A 15,289-nucleotide genomic window follows, 5' to 3' on the forward strand; every position below is an offset into this window, starting at 1 on the left:
GACAGTCAACCTCATAAATCGAAAAAAAAACTGACAACGCCATAGCTAAAAATGAAAAAAAGACAAACATACAACGGTAGGGCTGACCACCATGCTATATCGCAAAAAAAAAAAGAAGATCAAGAACAAAATGACATAAAAGTAAACATGTAGTTGGACTATTGACATTTTTCTCATTAAGTCTTATGTTTAAAAGTAAAATTTCAATCAAGATTACAGTGAATTAAGTTCTTACTTTGTCTTTTAATATTGCTCTAATTCTAAAAATATATAGTAAAAAAAAATTATTATGTCTGCCTTTAGAAATGCCAATTGGCAATTTTAGTTACAGAATTGTAAGTGGGTGTGTTGAATGATTGTAAGTAGTGCCTAATTAATATAAATAGTTAAATCAAATTTCAGTCTAATTAATTTTAAGTAATTCGATATCAAGATGTATGACGTCCTTATATCTATGTTGTGACAAGTTCCTATCGGTTTTTCTTTTGACATCATTTTATTTTCAATTGCAGTCAATTCTGGTACGCTTTGTAATTGAATTTTATTTTTATAGTTTCTTTTTTAGGAATTTCGTATAATTATGCAATACTAGTGATGATTAGTTTGAAGTTTGAAGTAAAACCTATTAAATGTTCACTCTTTATGAAATACCTATCTTGTGTTTCGTAATGTTTAGAGGTTGGTAACCTTTGTTAACAAAATATCCTTAAATTATTTAAAACGAAACGCGCTAAAAAAGCAATCGAGTAATCAAAACCTCAATTTGAAAGCAAACGAAAAACAGACGAAACCCAGTCCACGAAATGGGATATTTGTTAATCGGTTCGTGGGAAAACCATTGTGTGATTGACAAATGTTCAAATCCCTGCTGTTATAATGTTTCAATGATAATATTTTCGCACGTTCTGTTAAATCTGAGACGTCACTCCAAACACGCGCGAACTGAGAAAGGTGCACTCATTAAGAAAATTAATAGAGAATATCGCAGTCAGGGAAAGAAAAGCTATTATGATAGGACAGGTTGCCTTCATTATGTTGTAAAGATTACCATGACATCTTTTAACATTAAGATCTGAAATGAAAAGCGGTCCTTCTTAATTTATGTTATAGTTAAGGTGACTTTGGAATTTACATCCTTTCTAATATAATACTATTTATTATTGATATGTTTAGTTTAATTTCATGTTTCGTGCTGAAGTTTCCGAATAGCTGTTTAGTAACAAATATCCCGATCAGAAAAGTGAAAACTAAGGAATTTCCAGTTAATGTTCTGCTTAAAAGCATTCAAAACCCTTTTGTCGTCCCGAGGCATAAACCATAAAAGGATTAAAAGTATTTGGTAAAACCCAAATTATACACATTCTACAATCATGTAATTTTACATTGTTTTCATTTAAAGTGTTGCAATACTTTTTTTCCAGGCGTATATAGCCAAAGCAAGAATTGACACAACATGTTGATACATGGTTTGAAATGACCTCCCAACTGATTATATTAGAGTGTCAATTTGAGTGTCGTTATTAGACGAAACGTATAATCCTGATAACTAAAATGAGCAAGTGTAGTCTTCACGTGCCGGTATATACTTTTATCACCAGATAAAAGCATAAATATGACAAATGGCGAACGACAAAGGTTGTGATTATTTGTTTCCATAACCAATTAGTGAATACACATTTATATACTTATATGCACACAAAACATAACACAGCAAACAATTCTAAATCAGTAATTAGAACCCTATAAAAAGCCGGTGTGATCTCGGGTGCTCTGGACGAGTAAGCAGATCTTGTTCCATAAACCTGATACAACCATTGCGTTGCTCATAAATGTAAAACATCCGTGGTAAAGATCGTTGGAATTGTTAGGTATTCACACCTGATCCAAGCGGCTCTACATAAGTTAGTAATTGGGCTTTGATTGCTTAAAATATTGCTGTTAATGATTTAGAAAGAGATTTCATGAAGCACTTATACAACTTATGAATTGCAATTACAGCAATTGTTTTACAAATTAGGTTTGTGAATCATCCCATCTTAAGATCTTGTCTGCTATACATTTACAATGCACACATTGATTTTATCTACGATACCATTTCTGCGTGCTTGATAGATTGAACACTCCTGTTTCCAAGCTTTTAAAGTAAATAAAAAATATACGTGGTGACATTGCACTCTGAAGTAAATTCCTTATTTGCAATCAAGGTGTCACGTTATTTCTGAACAATGAATTGTAAAACAATTTAAATAGTTGGGTAAATTGACTTTTAACTAGACGTATATGATTTTGCATATGGTGTAACTTTATTACGTTGTTTTCATCGCCAATTAAAAAACAATACTCTGAAATAACACACAGCACTAATTACTATGATATGGCTCTCGTGCAATGAAGTTCTTTCCTTATACTATGCATGGAAGATAATAATCGTAAAAAATTTGTAATTACAGTTTTCAAAATTTGTTTTCACAATGTTCAATTAATGTCAAGGTACAAATAAGAGTTGACAAAGAAAAATTTAGATGTTCAGAAATGTGACTTTCATATATTCCTTGGATCAGAAAATTAAAAAAAATTACCATATAATTGATATTCATGTCAACACCGAAGTGCTGACTACTGGGCTAGTGATACCCTCGGGAACGAAACGCCCACTAGCAGTGGCATCGACTCAGTGGTGTAAACAGTTTAATACGTCAGAAGCACGTTTCGTCTACATAAGACTCTTCAGATTAAAATAGTTATAAAGCCAAACAAGTACAAAGCTTTACATACAAAACTGAAGTTTGAGCTACACTATAACTTCAACACTCCCAATCAAACATTGTCAAAACCCTTTCGGTATGTTGCAAGTCTGCCGTCAACCTAGAATATTAAAATATAGGAAAACGGGAACATGATAGTAGAGCAAGTTTCAATATTAGCCTGTCCGTATGAAAATATTACCCAGATTTAAATTCGCACGTGTTTTTTTTAAACTAAAAACTTTAATTTAATAGATCCGATGTAAAAACAAAGATATACTATTCATTTTGTTATTAATAGTTTTAACATTTCACTAACCGACTGCCTTTAGAAGCACAATCAAAAGCTGTATCGCCCTCTTGTGCAGAACAATTTTTTCATTGAAAAGATTAAAAACTATTACGAATAATTTTTATGTATCCCACAGGTAAAATTGATCAAGTTCATCACTGTTGGTGATAGATTGATTTAGGGTATTCTTTTTATCTTCTCTTCTTGGCGTGCAGGTGGCTCCTTAAGTATTTGTACATCTTTGTTTCACATTGTTTCATGGTGAGCATTACAATTTAATTTAGTTTAAACAAATTTATTTATAGTGGATTGGGAAACAAGTTTTTATATTAATTCCTTTCCACTTTGCGGGTGCGAGTGCTGCCTTATAGCGACATTAGCCTACTCTTTTTCAAAATCTACAAGGGAGTTTTACGTGCAAGAGATATGGCTCTTATTTAACACGGGTCACTCGTTTATCGCCCCCTTGCGACGGACTATCATCGTTTCCTCAAGACCATACTCGCAGATGGTTTAAAGGAGAGCCGAAAATTCAGTCCCTGAAATTTTCCTCCCGAAACTAAAATCGAACCAGGAACCTTTGTGTTAGTAGTCCGATGCACTAACCACTACACCACAGCATTACAGTTTGATCCAGACTAGTGTTTTGACAGTGCTTCCTTTTTGAGCTGTTAACCACCGATGGTATAATTTACATGGTTCAGTTTGTAGAAAAAATTATTTATAAACTTTTGGTTTCCTTTTCAGCGTTCTGTGTATTCATGTGTTTTTTTGTTTAAATGTACTTTAATCATTCTAATCATTTTTTGTGCTTTATTTTGTAATTCATTCATTTGATTGTATAGCTCAAATTTTGGGTACCATGATTGTTTAATAAAATTATCTATCTATCTATCTATTTATGCACATTCTTTATAATAATCTAAATGTTTCAACTCAATATTATCCTTAACGAATTACAGAAGATATATTGAAGAAATTCGCTTCAGACAAAAAACAAACTATCTTCACTACAAAAACGTCACACTCCTTATATAGTTATGATTCTAACCCAGACTTTATATTAAAACTATGAAAATCATTAACAAAATAAAAAGGCTTGACAAAACAAAGATAAATGACAAAAATAAATACAAAGCAATTACACACAGAAAAATAAAACATAAAAGACTCAGCAAACGAATTTTGGCGCAAGCCGGGGTGATCTGAGATTTCTGGAAATATAATCAAAGCCTGCTCCACAAACTGTGGCACCCGTCAAGTTTCTCGGATATATATACAACCCCTGTGAAAATCTTATATGGTATGTCACCTTCGAAAAGGAGAGGGTGTGTAGTTACGACAATTGTAATATGCTTCGTTATCCGCGAACGCACAGTTGGTTCTATATAGTATTACTATTGTTTGTTGAAAAACACGACCTTTGAAAGAACGTAAACAGGTTGTCGATCAAGAATTCACGCATCTTGATCATATCAGTTTCATATAATGTTTCGTTTGAATCAGATGGTGCATTATCACATGACACGATTTATTCCTCCCTAAGACAAGATACTTGATGCTACTTTTGTCATTCTTAACGAAACGAAGCAGAACCAATTATTATATTTTTTTTACTATTATAAGTTTGAAATGGGAGAAACTTGTATTAAGGCTAGAAAAGTCAAATGTTTTAAAATTATTGCGCGTTGAATGTGACTTAGATCGTATGTAGTCTATAAGATCTTAAGAATTATAAAGCATGCGCACATGACCCTAACCACCCATAGCGTAGGTAGTTTCAAACTATCGCTGAGGCCCGGCTTTGATTGCTGATAAAATAGGTGTTATAAAGAAGTTTCTTGGAGCACTCATACAACTAATAAATTTCTTTGTATAACAGTAATTGTTTTATAAATAATCCCTTCTTCATAACATGCCTTTTATACATTTACAATGCACACATTGATTTCATTTTCGAATACTGTCTGAAGATACAATTCTGTGAGCCTTTATCAAAGCTTTTAAAGTAACTAATTTGTAGTTAAGAAATAAAAGTGGTAACATTGCTCTCTGACGTAAATTCCTTTTTTTTTCAATCAAGGTGTCATTTCTGAACAAAGAATTGTAAAATATGTGTAATAGAATAATTTTCAGGACAGCGTGGACGAGGTTATGAATCGACGGTATCATATTAGATTATCGTTCATCTGTAACGCCAACAATTTGTATGTGTTATAAACATCTTAACATTGAGGTCGCCAAAGGTTCTAAACGCCGAAGTCATATAATACCATTAACTAGCAGTGAACTAAACCTTGTGTGATGTTTTAAATGTTTAATACTTAAACAGGTTGTTTTTCTTTACCCTTTTTGTTCTATTTATATCTCCAATGGAAGGCCTCTGAGTGAGCGTAAAATTACTGTTATCGATAGGCGTTGACAAACAAGTTAAAGGTTACTGAGTGAGTATTATTACCAATATACGTTTTGAGAATTTACCACGCTGTCATGAAATAATTCTAGTTGGGAAAATTAAATTTTCTTTAAACTTGTATAATTCTACACGTGGTGTAACTTTCTTGCTTTGTTTTTATCGTCAATTAAACAATACTCTGACATGATATACAGGTCTACTATAGTGTGTGATAACATTGTGTGAGGGAATTCGACGTTTGCTGTACCACTGTTCACTCCAGTGCAATTTATGACAATACCACTGCATCAATCAGAATTCGGTTTTTTGCAGTGTTTTAAGAAATGATTTTGCTTTGTTGTCGCGTATTATTTGTGAAACATTCAATATTTTAAAAAGGCGAATTTTCTGTGTTAGGTCAATGATTATGTTGAATTTTGAAGGCTAAACTTTCTACAGCCTTAAATACGCCAATAAAAGATCCAAAAACTATAACAATACATAATGACATGTTTATGAAATTATAACAAATCTATTGGTTAACAAATTTTTATTCGTTATTGCAAAATAATGAACCTAAAACATCTGACATTTTCTCCCTACCCAGTTTACCCCTATACATTTTTATGATTTTTATGATGTGGACTGGTCATTGTTATTGAATCGTAGGCAATTTGATTGGATTTAGTTATTATTAGTTTACCTTCAAACATGTTTATGCTTTTCATACATGACTATTGAATAATTATGAACGTGCATGAATGTGTACGGTAACAAAAATGACCTTCAAACTGGACACTGGACGAGTCAATATTATGTTTTATCAATGAAAGTTAAGGTATGAAAGGTAAGAAATGTCACTTATTCTATTTTCACAAAATTTTCGGAATATACAGTTGAAAGGATATTTTTTAAAAGCCTATTGTGACGATTAAAGAGAAAGTTTACAAATAATACGTTTTGTTCCATTAAACAAGTCATTTTCGTAAGAGAAATGCCGAAATATATTTTACGCACGACTACGGCAGGTAAAATTATTATTCATCATAATAAAAAAAAAGCATTTTTCAGTCTCATTGGAATATGTTGATTACAATTAATCCCAAACTTAAGAAGTAAGTAAATAAAGTCAAAATACGTCCGATCTGCCATTTCTAGATATAGGAAGATGTGGAGTGAGTGCCAATGAGACAACTCTCCGTCCAAGTAACAATTTAAAAAGTAAACCATTATAGGTTAAAGTACGGCCTTCAACACGGAGCCTTTGCTCACACCGAACAACAAGCTATAAAGGGCCCCAAAATTACAAGTGTAAAACCATTCAAACGGGAAAACCAACGGTCTAATCTATATAAACAAAAAGAGGCACATCAAAAGTCAATACGATCGTTTTAAAGTCAATTTCGTCTACCTCACAAAATCTTGTTAGGCACTATAATAGTAGTATGGCTCTGTTGCAATGTCGTTCTTTCCTTTATCATGTGTGTAGAAAAATAATTTCTGATTACGATTGTTAAAATTGGAGGGAAATATTTCAAAACCTGGTAAAATAACAGTTTATGTCTAATAACATGAGTTTTCTAGTTGTACACAAATAAGAATTGGCTAAGAAAATGTTAGATTTCAGACATGTTACTTTAAACGAATTATATTTGAATGATGGTTAAATTGTTAATGGTTTATTTATGGTTAAAGTTCATATATCTTCGAGTTTGTTTGTATATGGAGGTATATAAGTAGTATTGTAGACTAACTACAAAATTACAAATTACAAAAGCATGTGTTAACCCAAATCGGAATTTTTTTTTATTTTCTTTTCATAGAAGGTCGAAGCAAACTATGAGAAATCTTATTGAAAAATTTAGCTACACAATACATCGTTTTCGTGTGTATTTCAGTTAATGGTTACCAAATATTGTACAAACAAACATACAAAATTGTCGATCCCACTTATATAAAAAAATTTATTAATAATACAAAACACAACATAGAAAACCAAAGGACGGTTAGTCTTCAAGGACATTCTTATATCATAGCATATTTGTTGGTTATTCGCGTCGACCTGATTTTCATCCAACTGTTCTCAATTGTTTTATCAAAGGGTAAGAAATTATTGTTAAACTAATATGACCCCTTTAGTCACTCAACAAAATGACCTCATAGCTTTGTACTTACATCTACATTTCCCCAGTTTTTAATTTTTGTTTGAACATTTCTAATTAAAGGTTCCCAAAAACATAGTTCTGGATCCACCAATCTTATATTAAGTTTAATTGTTGATATATAAACCACAGTCTTATACGTATTCTTTTTGAAAAACTTAATTTTCGCTCTTAACAATATCCCATCAACCTCAGTTTGCTAAATTACAGAAGATATATTTCAGAAATTCATTAAAGAAAAAATCCTATATTCGCTCGAAGATCGCAACCTTCTATTACAGAAATAAGTCTAACCCGCATTTAAATTTTCGGCTTTTACGTTGGAGGTGATTTCAAAGTCACATTTTAACCATGCATGAATGTCCGATTTTTTGCAATGACCAATTTTGAAAGTAAATGCAAACTGAGTTTCAGAAAATATAAAGTAACTCAGTATTATGATAAAACTGTAAACAAGGGATCTGATATCTGGTATTTTTAGAAAATATATCACACGCAAAACAATATACAAGCATGAACTTAAAAATCAGTGTATTCATATAAAAAGAATTGTTTTCAAGTAAATGACAAAACTTATTTCTTTGTAATAAGGATCAGCTTATAACGCTAAACGTAAGTTTTATGACGTTCAAGCATCTGAAACAATGTTTCAACATTAGAGAAAAAAGATAGCATCAACTTTTAAACCAATTAAAAAAATTAGCAATGAAAATAGTATATTTTTTTTAAACCAAGATGTAAAAGTTATGATAGCGACATTTTAATATTAACATATTTGATTTCAAAGGGATTTCAAAAATGTAGTAAAAAAAAAGAAATATTCAGTAGTTAAAATATCAAAAGTATAACTATTCTATAAATTAATTTCAATGTAAATATTTTTTTTTTTTTTTTCATTTATTCTGTTACCATAGTAAATATAGGACTTACCTGTCTACTGTAAAGTATATTCTAGTAGCGATAATGGATTAATGACCATTTATTGTAATGCTGTGTTTGAGGAGAACTCCAATATCTGACTGTCTCTTATAATTCCCTCATTTTCTTTTAATAAATAAACTGTCATTTGCATAAATCCTGACTGAAGGCGTAATGGATGGTACTGGTCTTTTTATTCTTTCCTTTGTAATAGCATTGATTGAATTCGATTAAAGATTTGATAACCATACATTGCTATTCGACATCTATTAACCATAGTATAATACATCCATAAATGGAATTACCAAGGTTTCACTTTTTTCATTCATTGTTTTCTTTTAAGATAATTAATGCGAAATTTTATAAGACAGGAACTGACTTTAGTACAATGACTATTCTAAGAGGATAGTTTCTAAATTTGTATGTGTTTCATCTTTTTGCTCCTTTTAGCTACTTACTGTAAATTCAATTAGACAATGTATAACAAAGAGCAGAAAATAGTCTTTATCTGCAGCGATCCTGTCATTGTCACTGGTCAATAGAATCTTACCACCTTTCATTGTTATTCAATTTACGTATAAAAGAAAACAATTCTATTTTAACGTCTTTCAAGAATATATGACCAAACTTCACGAATCGTGTTTCAATAAAAATAAACTATTTCTGAGAATGTTTTAACGCAAAAGGGAATAGTCAGTAGGTACTATGATACCGCATTTAGAAAACAGCAAATATTTGTGTAATTGTATGTTAAAATTCAATTACATTCTGTTTAAGGTATCGAATTAAATTAAATGTCAAAGTTTTTGGTATCTTTTGCAAGTGTTAATTGGCCAACAAAATCTATTCTGACTCATTATAGAGTAACAAACCCAAAACATTCGTCGTTTTTAAAGCTGAAGATTAAAAGCATCATTTTGCTAGTATAATATATGTTGAAAATTTATAGCATTTAATGTTTTAACATTAAACCCCAAAACACCTTATCAAAGATATACTTGACTTTTATTCGTTAAGTTTGAAGCGTGTTTTCTTCTAGTGCCGCTCAAATGAAAACAGTTGAAAGGCCAAACCTCATACGAATTAAAATAAAATCTTACAAAATTCGTTTAAAGTCCGTAAAATGCATACAATACAGTACACCATAAGTTTTAATGAGCTTTTAAAACCGACATAAGTTGTAAAAGAAGGGCGAAAGATACCAGAGGGAGAGTCAAACCCATAGATAGAAAATTAACTGACAACGCAATATAATGGCTTTTTTTAACACTACTTTACCTATTTTGATATACATTTACATAATATAAACCTAACCGAAATACTATTTAAATTTAGAAAAAAAATATCGATAACGTAATATTAGAATCAACAACCCTTGTGTGTCAAACGTCAAGTATAATATGGCAATTTTTTGTCCTTGTTTTGAAATTTGAACAATGCCAAAGTTGAAAAGTCCAGGAACTAATTCTTCTACAAAATTGATGAGTGCAGTTTTTTTACCGTCAGGCAATTTTGAAGGGCATTCAAAATCTAGTATCTCATTGAAACATTATCAAACATTAACTAGCAAGTACCCTTTGAAATTGCTTTGTGTTTGTTATAGCTCAGAAGTCTTTATGTTGTTGTTAAGAGATGCAGACCTCAGATAAAATGTTCTATTTTCATTTACACAATGTTCATTATTCAATAGAGACACATAAGGCTCATATTATAAAGAAGAGTATTACATTGAATGTTTCATGAAATATCGAAGTAAAGTGAATTTTGTAATATACTTTCATCAATGCAAACATAAACAAAAATAATAATAAATCCCGATTAATAACTTTTCGAGATTTAACAGTTTAAATTTTGGTATGATTAAGAAAGTTTCATGTAACAACTCAAAATTACAATTTGCTATAATTATTGTTAAATCGTGCATTTTTAAGACAAAATCGAACACTATATTCTTGCGATTCAAGTACACATAATATTGTTAATGTCTTCTTGAAGTCTTAACCAAACAATCTTATTATACGTTAGGGATTTGCTTATTTTCTAAAGTATCATAACAAAACTACCAAATTCCAAGAAAAATTAAAAACAGAAAACCTCTTTAGCAATGCTTAAATACAAAGTACATACACTGCTAAAAGGTCATTAACTAATAACCATCTAAAGCACTTAATCTCAAGTTCAAATCTGTCCGATATAGAAAGTACTTATTTTCAATGTGTGCGTTATTACTGTACATATTTTGAATACTGCTAGTGAAAAGATGTAAGGGTTATGCATAACATAAACAATGCGTATGTATGTGCAGTGATTGTTTTCATATTGCACAAATTGAATAAGTTTCGTGAATCTGTTGGAGTTTCACATTGCACAAACTAGACACCCTTGATGAGATTACAAAAGAATCATCAGTGACGCTCGTATGAAAAAAAGTTAATAAAGTGCGAAGTAGAAGATCATTGGTGACAACAACTCCTAGCGGTTTTGCAAAATACAGCTGAGGTATTCTGTTCCTGACTGAGGTAGAAATGCCTTAGTATTTTAAACATTAAAGTTGTGTAAACAATTCATTTCTTATTTTAATCATATCAATGATAATTCAACTCAACACAGCAGTGCTGACTAATAACCCTCGGGGAATAAAAATCCAGCAGCAGTGGCATCGACCCAGTGGTTGTAAGTAAACTCGTCATAGATACCAGGCATTAAACTTTTCTCAGTGCTCGGAGCACAAAAATCATGCTCGAAACATGAAATCTATCAATTTGATTGGTTGATTTTCGAGTCTGAGTACAAAAAGCATGCTCGAAAGTTTTATGACCGTGAGGACAGGATTGAAATTGCATATATGCTCGACACATTCAAACAAATGAACAAAGAACAAAGGATACCAAACGAAAAGACACAGTATAAATAGTGTTGTTTTTTTTTGTAGGCAAAAATGTCGTTGATGTTCCATCAGCTTGAGTTACGATTACTTAGCAGGGCTTTCGAAAATTCACGAAGGTGCGACTTACATTTCGAAACACGTCAATTTTGAGATATATCATAAGATTATCGTTGATCATCTCAACTCGATTGATTTTCTCGATTAAGCCGGTACGGCGAAAGCGAGAAAAGCAATCGAGTTGAGATGACCAATGATAATCTGTTTATCGCTATTCAACCTATGACGACGATGTCAATTTCATTATCAACGCCACGTGCGTCTTTAGTTTCTACCGATAATTTTTCCATCTCAAGCGAGTAGCATGATGTAACAAATTTTCACGAAAACAAATCAAAGGAAAAATGCACAAAATAGCGATAATTTGTGTCTTTAAGAGCTAAAGGCGAAAGATACCAGAGGGACAATCAAACTCATTAAAAAGTTCGTGCTATTCCCCCAGTTTCTGTTTGTCATCTTCTTTTTATATATATTCAAAAATCTGACAATCATTAACTAATACAGCCTTGTGTTGTCACATATTCATCATTTGACGTTAATAAATTATAAAATTTCATATGGTTATTCACCAAATATACAAAATGTTGAGTTTGAATTTTGTCAAATATTACTTTCTTAAAGACGATGACACATTATGCTATGTTTATGTTCATCGATATCTATAAGAGCCATCCTTCATGTCTTTATTATCAGAATACAGTAAAAGGAATTAACCAACGGGGTGTTAGGATTGAAACAACATTTACAATAAAACTAAAAAAGAAAAAAATCGAGTAAATCGGACATTTTAACTATTTTAAAACATCGACAAAGACAAGATTTAATTGCAACCATGAAACAACTGATAAAAAAATCTGATTTTGTCATAGAAAAATATACGCTCTTATCGATTCAAATTGTACTTTCACTTCGTCACTTATGTATCAAAATATGTAGTTCGTTTTTGTTCAATTGCTCAACCAATTAACGTGTTTGGGAATGTTTGACAGGCCAGATATCTCTCCGGGCAAGGATGTTGTTTGCAAATGGCAGTTTATTAAAATCACATATATTGAATCAATAGCTTTACTTTATTCACCTCTCCCGAAACAATACTAGACTGTCACTAACCAAATGTGGATTACAAAAACTGTTAAATGCAAACTTTTCAAAATAATAATAAAGATTTCCCATTGGTACACATTGCGTAAGCGTGATAATGAATTAGATTTCCCTTTGATGTTCAAGTAATGAATCTGCATATGTTCAAATATAGTTCTGGTATCATTTGTGTGATTTTAATGAAAATACAACTTCTTTTGTCGGAAGAGTCTGCTACATTTGAGACTGACCTTCCATCTATTTTATTTATTTGTCTTTTTTTTCGAGCACAATTGATGAATTTTATTCAAAAATAATATTTAATTGCACTAAGAGGGATATATATATATATTTTTATCATATACATCTAATAAAAACACGAAGTGGACGTGGACGGATGCATTCCAGAAATAAGAAAGACCTTTATTACAGATTCTGAGAGTACTCAGTATAAGTTTAACCCCACTACATCATGTGTGTGTGTGTGTCTGTAACAAATCAGGAGCGTGCAATTTAAAGGTTTGAATTTTGTTATCCGGAGTATTTTATAGCTGACTATCCGGTTGGTTTTTTCTTCGTTGTTGAAGGTCGTACAGTGACCCAACTTCTATGTCGTTTGGTAGATGTGTGTAAAAAGTCATATGTTCTTGGTAAGTTTAGTTAATTCTAAACCGAGTTTGGTAGACAAACATTCAAAATAAGTGTAAGGAAAAACATGACAAGCTAATAACTGGCAATAGCGCAAGGGTTATATAGTCTTTAATGAATCATTTCGAGAATGTTGGTAGTAAATAATCATTTCTACTTTTAAAGTGATGTGTACGAAGGCGAGATTTTAGGAATGTTTTTTTACATTTTTTTTGGTAATCCACACTCGTTTAATAACAGATAACATAGTGTAATTTATTGTCTTACTTTCCATTAAAAAAAACATGTGTCCTAACCCTACCTTCCCAAAAAATAGCTGCCTACTCAAAATCTGTTCTTGTCCTGGTGTGATAATAGTTATCAAAGGTACCAGGATGAAAAAGTTTTAAATCCGATAAGCATGAAGACTAACAAAACATCTGAGACTTCAAATTCTCTTTGCCAAAATAAAGATAGTGCCTACCTAAGTACTTTGTTCCCTACCTACGGTCTCTATATTTGGGTTGGGTTTGGGCAAACCGAAATATTTTTAAGTGTGGCCTAAGTGTTTCTATTTTTTATATTCATAATTATAAATTTGACTGTTAACAAAACTTAAAATATAATTTTTGAAATACTACGGCTTTTCTACCTCAGGAATAGATTACCTTAGCTGTATTTGGAAAAACGTTTAGGAATTTTGGTCCTCAATGCTCTTCAACTTCGTACTTTATTTGACCTTTTATAAATGTTTTTATTCGAGCGTCACTGATGAGTCGTTTGTATACGAAACGCGCGTCTGGTGTAAATATAAAATTTCAATCCTGGAATCTATGATGGTGAGTTTATTTACAACCGAACAATTCAACAAATGAACGTACACGAAGTATATCATGTTGGATATTCTACAAGTATGTATATATATATTACTTGTAAAGATATTTGTATTTATGTGGAAAATAATTATTATAGCAAAACCATTTTAACAGAAAAAATAAGACCACTTTATTTTTCTATTTTTGGATTTTTTAAATGATTCATCCGAATCATCTAAAAACGATTTTTAGTCTGAAATCCAATTCTCCTGACAAAATTAGTGACATCTTATACTTAGTATTGAATTAGAAGTAAAAAGACAAGGCTAAAGGTCTGTTATAATTGGATCAAAGATCATCCCTAGAGTTACAATGTGAGAAAAGTGATTATACATCAAACAACTATAAAACGTATTACTCGTAATAGATATATTAGTTGCTATGGGCCATAGGCTATATCTTTTACGTTTTCTATTTTAATATCATAGAACAATTAATTCACGTCCTGACTAATGTATTATTCTTTTTCATTTCCACAAAACGCTGCGAATAACCTTAATTCTTATTGTACAGTTTCTGAATATTGGCCTGAGTGCACTTGGCATAATAGTTCCGATTCAAGTGTTTATTTCCTACGGAGAAGGGTTTGCTAAGTGCAATTATTTCATTGAACGCCACCTATATTTTATGTTTATGGAAAAATTCACATTTCGATCCGCATGCTGTGATATCGATTTTTTTCTATACAGGACTACTTTTTTCGGAATTGGAGATAATACCGATTCGGTATCTAGGATTTGGATATGATATTGGAAAAAAAGTCGGGAGGTTTTAATTCGGCGGTTTTCTTTGGTTACTGTCTGCCAATTTTGTTGTCCGTTTTTGGATTTTAGCCAAATCCAGACTGCTGGTTTTATTTTCATTATACGATATGTTTGGTTTTGCTTATTGATGAAGGTTATGTATACAGTGACATATAGTTGTTTGCATCTTTACATTTGTCTCTGATGGATAGTTTTCACTCGGTATCTTCTTTTTTACATTCATACATACTCATGTGTATATAACAAAAAGGGTTTGCTATATATATTTATATATCATGTATTGTAGTACGCCGCTAGATTAAAAACTGACGTGGAAAGGTAACACTTGCCCACCGAAAGCTCTTTTATTGAGAGCCCAGGTATTCGTGTGGTCTAGCGGGACGGCTGCAGTGCAGGCGATTTGGTGTCACGATATCACAGTAGCATGGGTTCGAATCCCGGCGAGGGAAGAACAAAAATTTGCGAAAGCAAATTTACAGATCTAACAT

At 31.5% G+C, this 15,289-nt stretch overlaps 1 protein-coding gene across 1 annotated transcript in view; it reads right to left on the bottom strand.

Annotated features, from left to right (window-relative positions):
* Positions 1–15,289, bottom strand: part of LOC134685342 (uncharacterized) — a 52,415-nt gene that overhangs the window by 22,385 nt on the left and 14,741 nt on the right. Inside the window, exon 2 of the mRNA XM_063545032.1 lies at positions 8,524–8,714. The gene's annotated coding sequence lies outside the window, so the exon portion shown is untranslated. The remainder of the gene's footprint in view (positions 1–8,523; positions 8,715–15,289) is intronic.

The sequence above is a fragment of the Mytilus trossulus genome, chromosome 9, assembly GCF_036588685.1.
Source record: "Mytilus trossulus isolate FHL-02 chromosome 9, PNRI_Mtr1.1.1.hap1, whole genome shotgun sequence".
Taxonomy (NCBI): Eukaryota; Metazoa; Mollusca; class Bivalvia; order Mytilida; family Mytilidae; genus Mytilus; species Mytilus trossulus.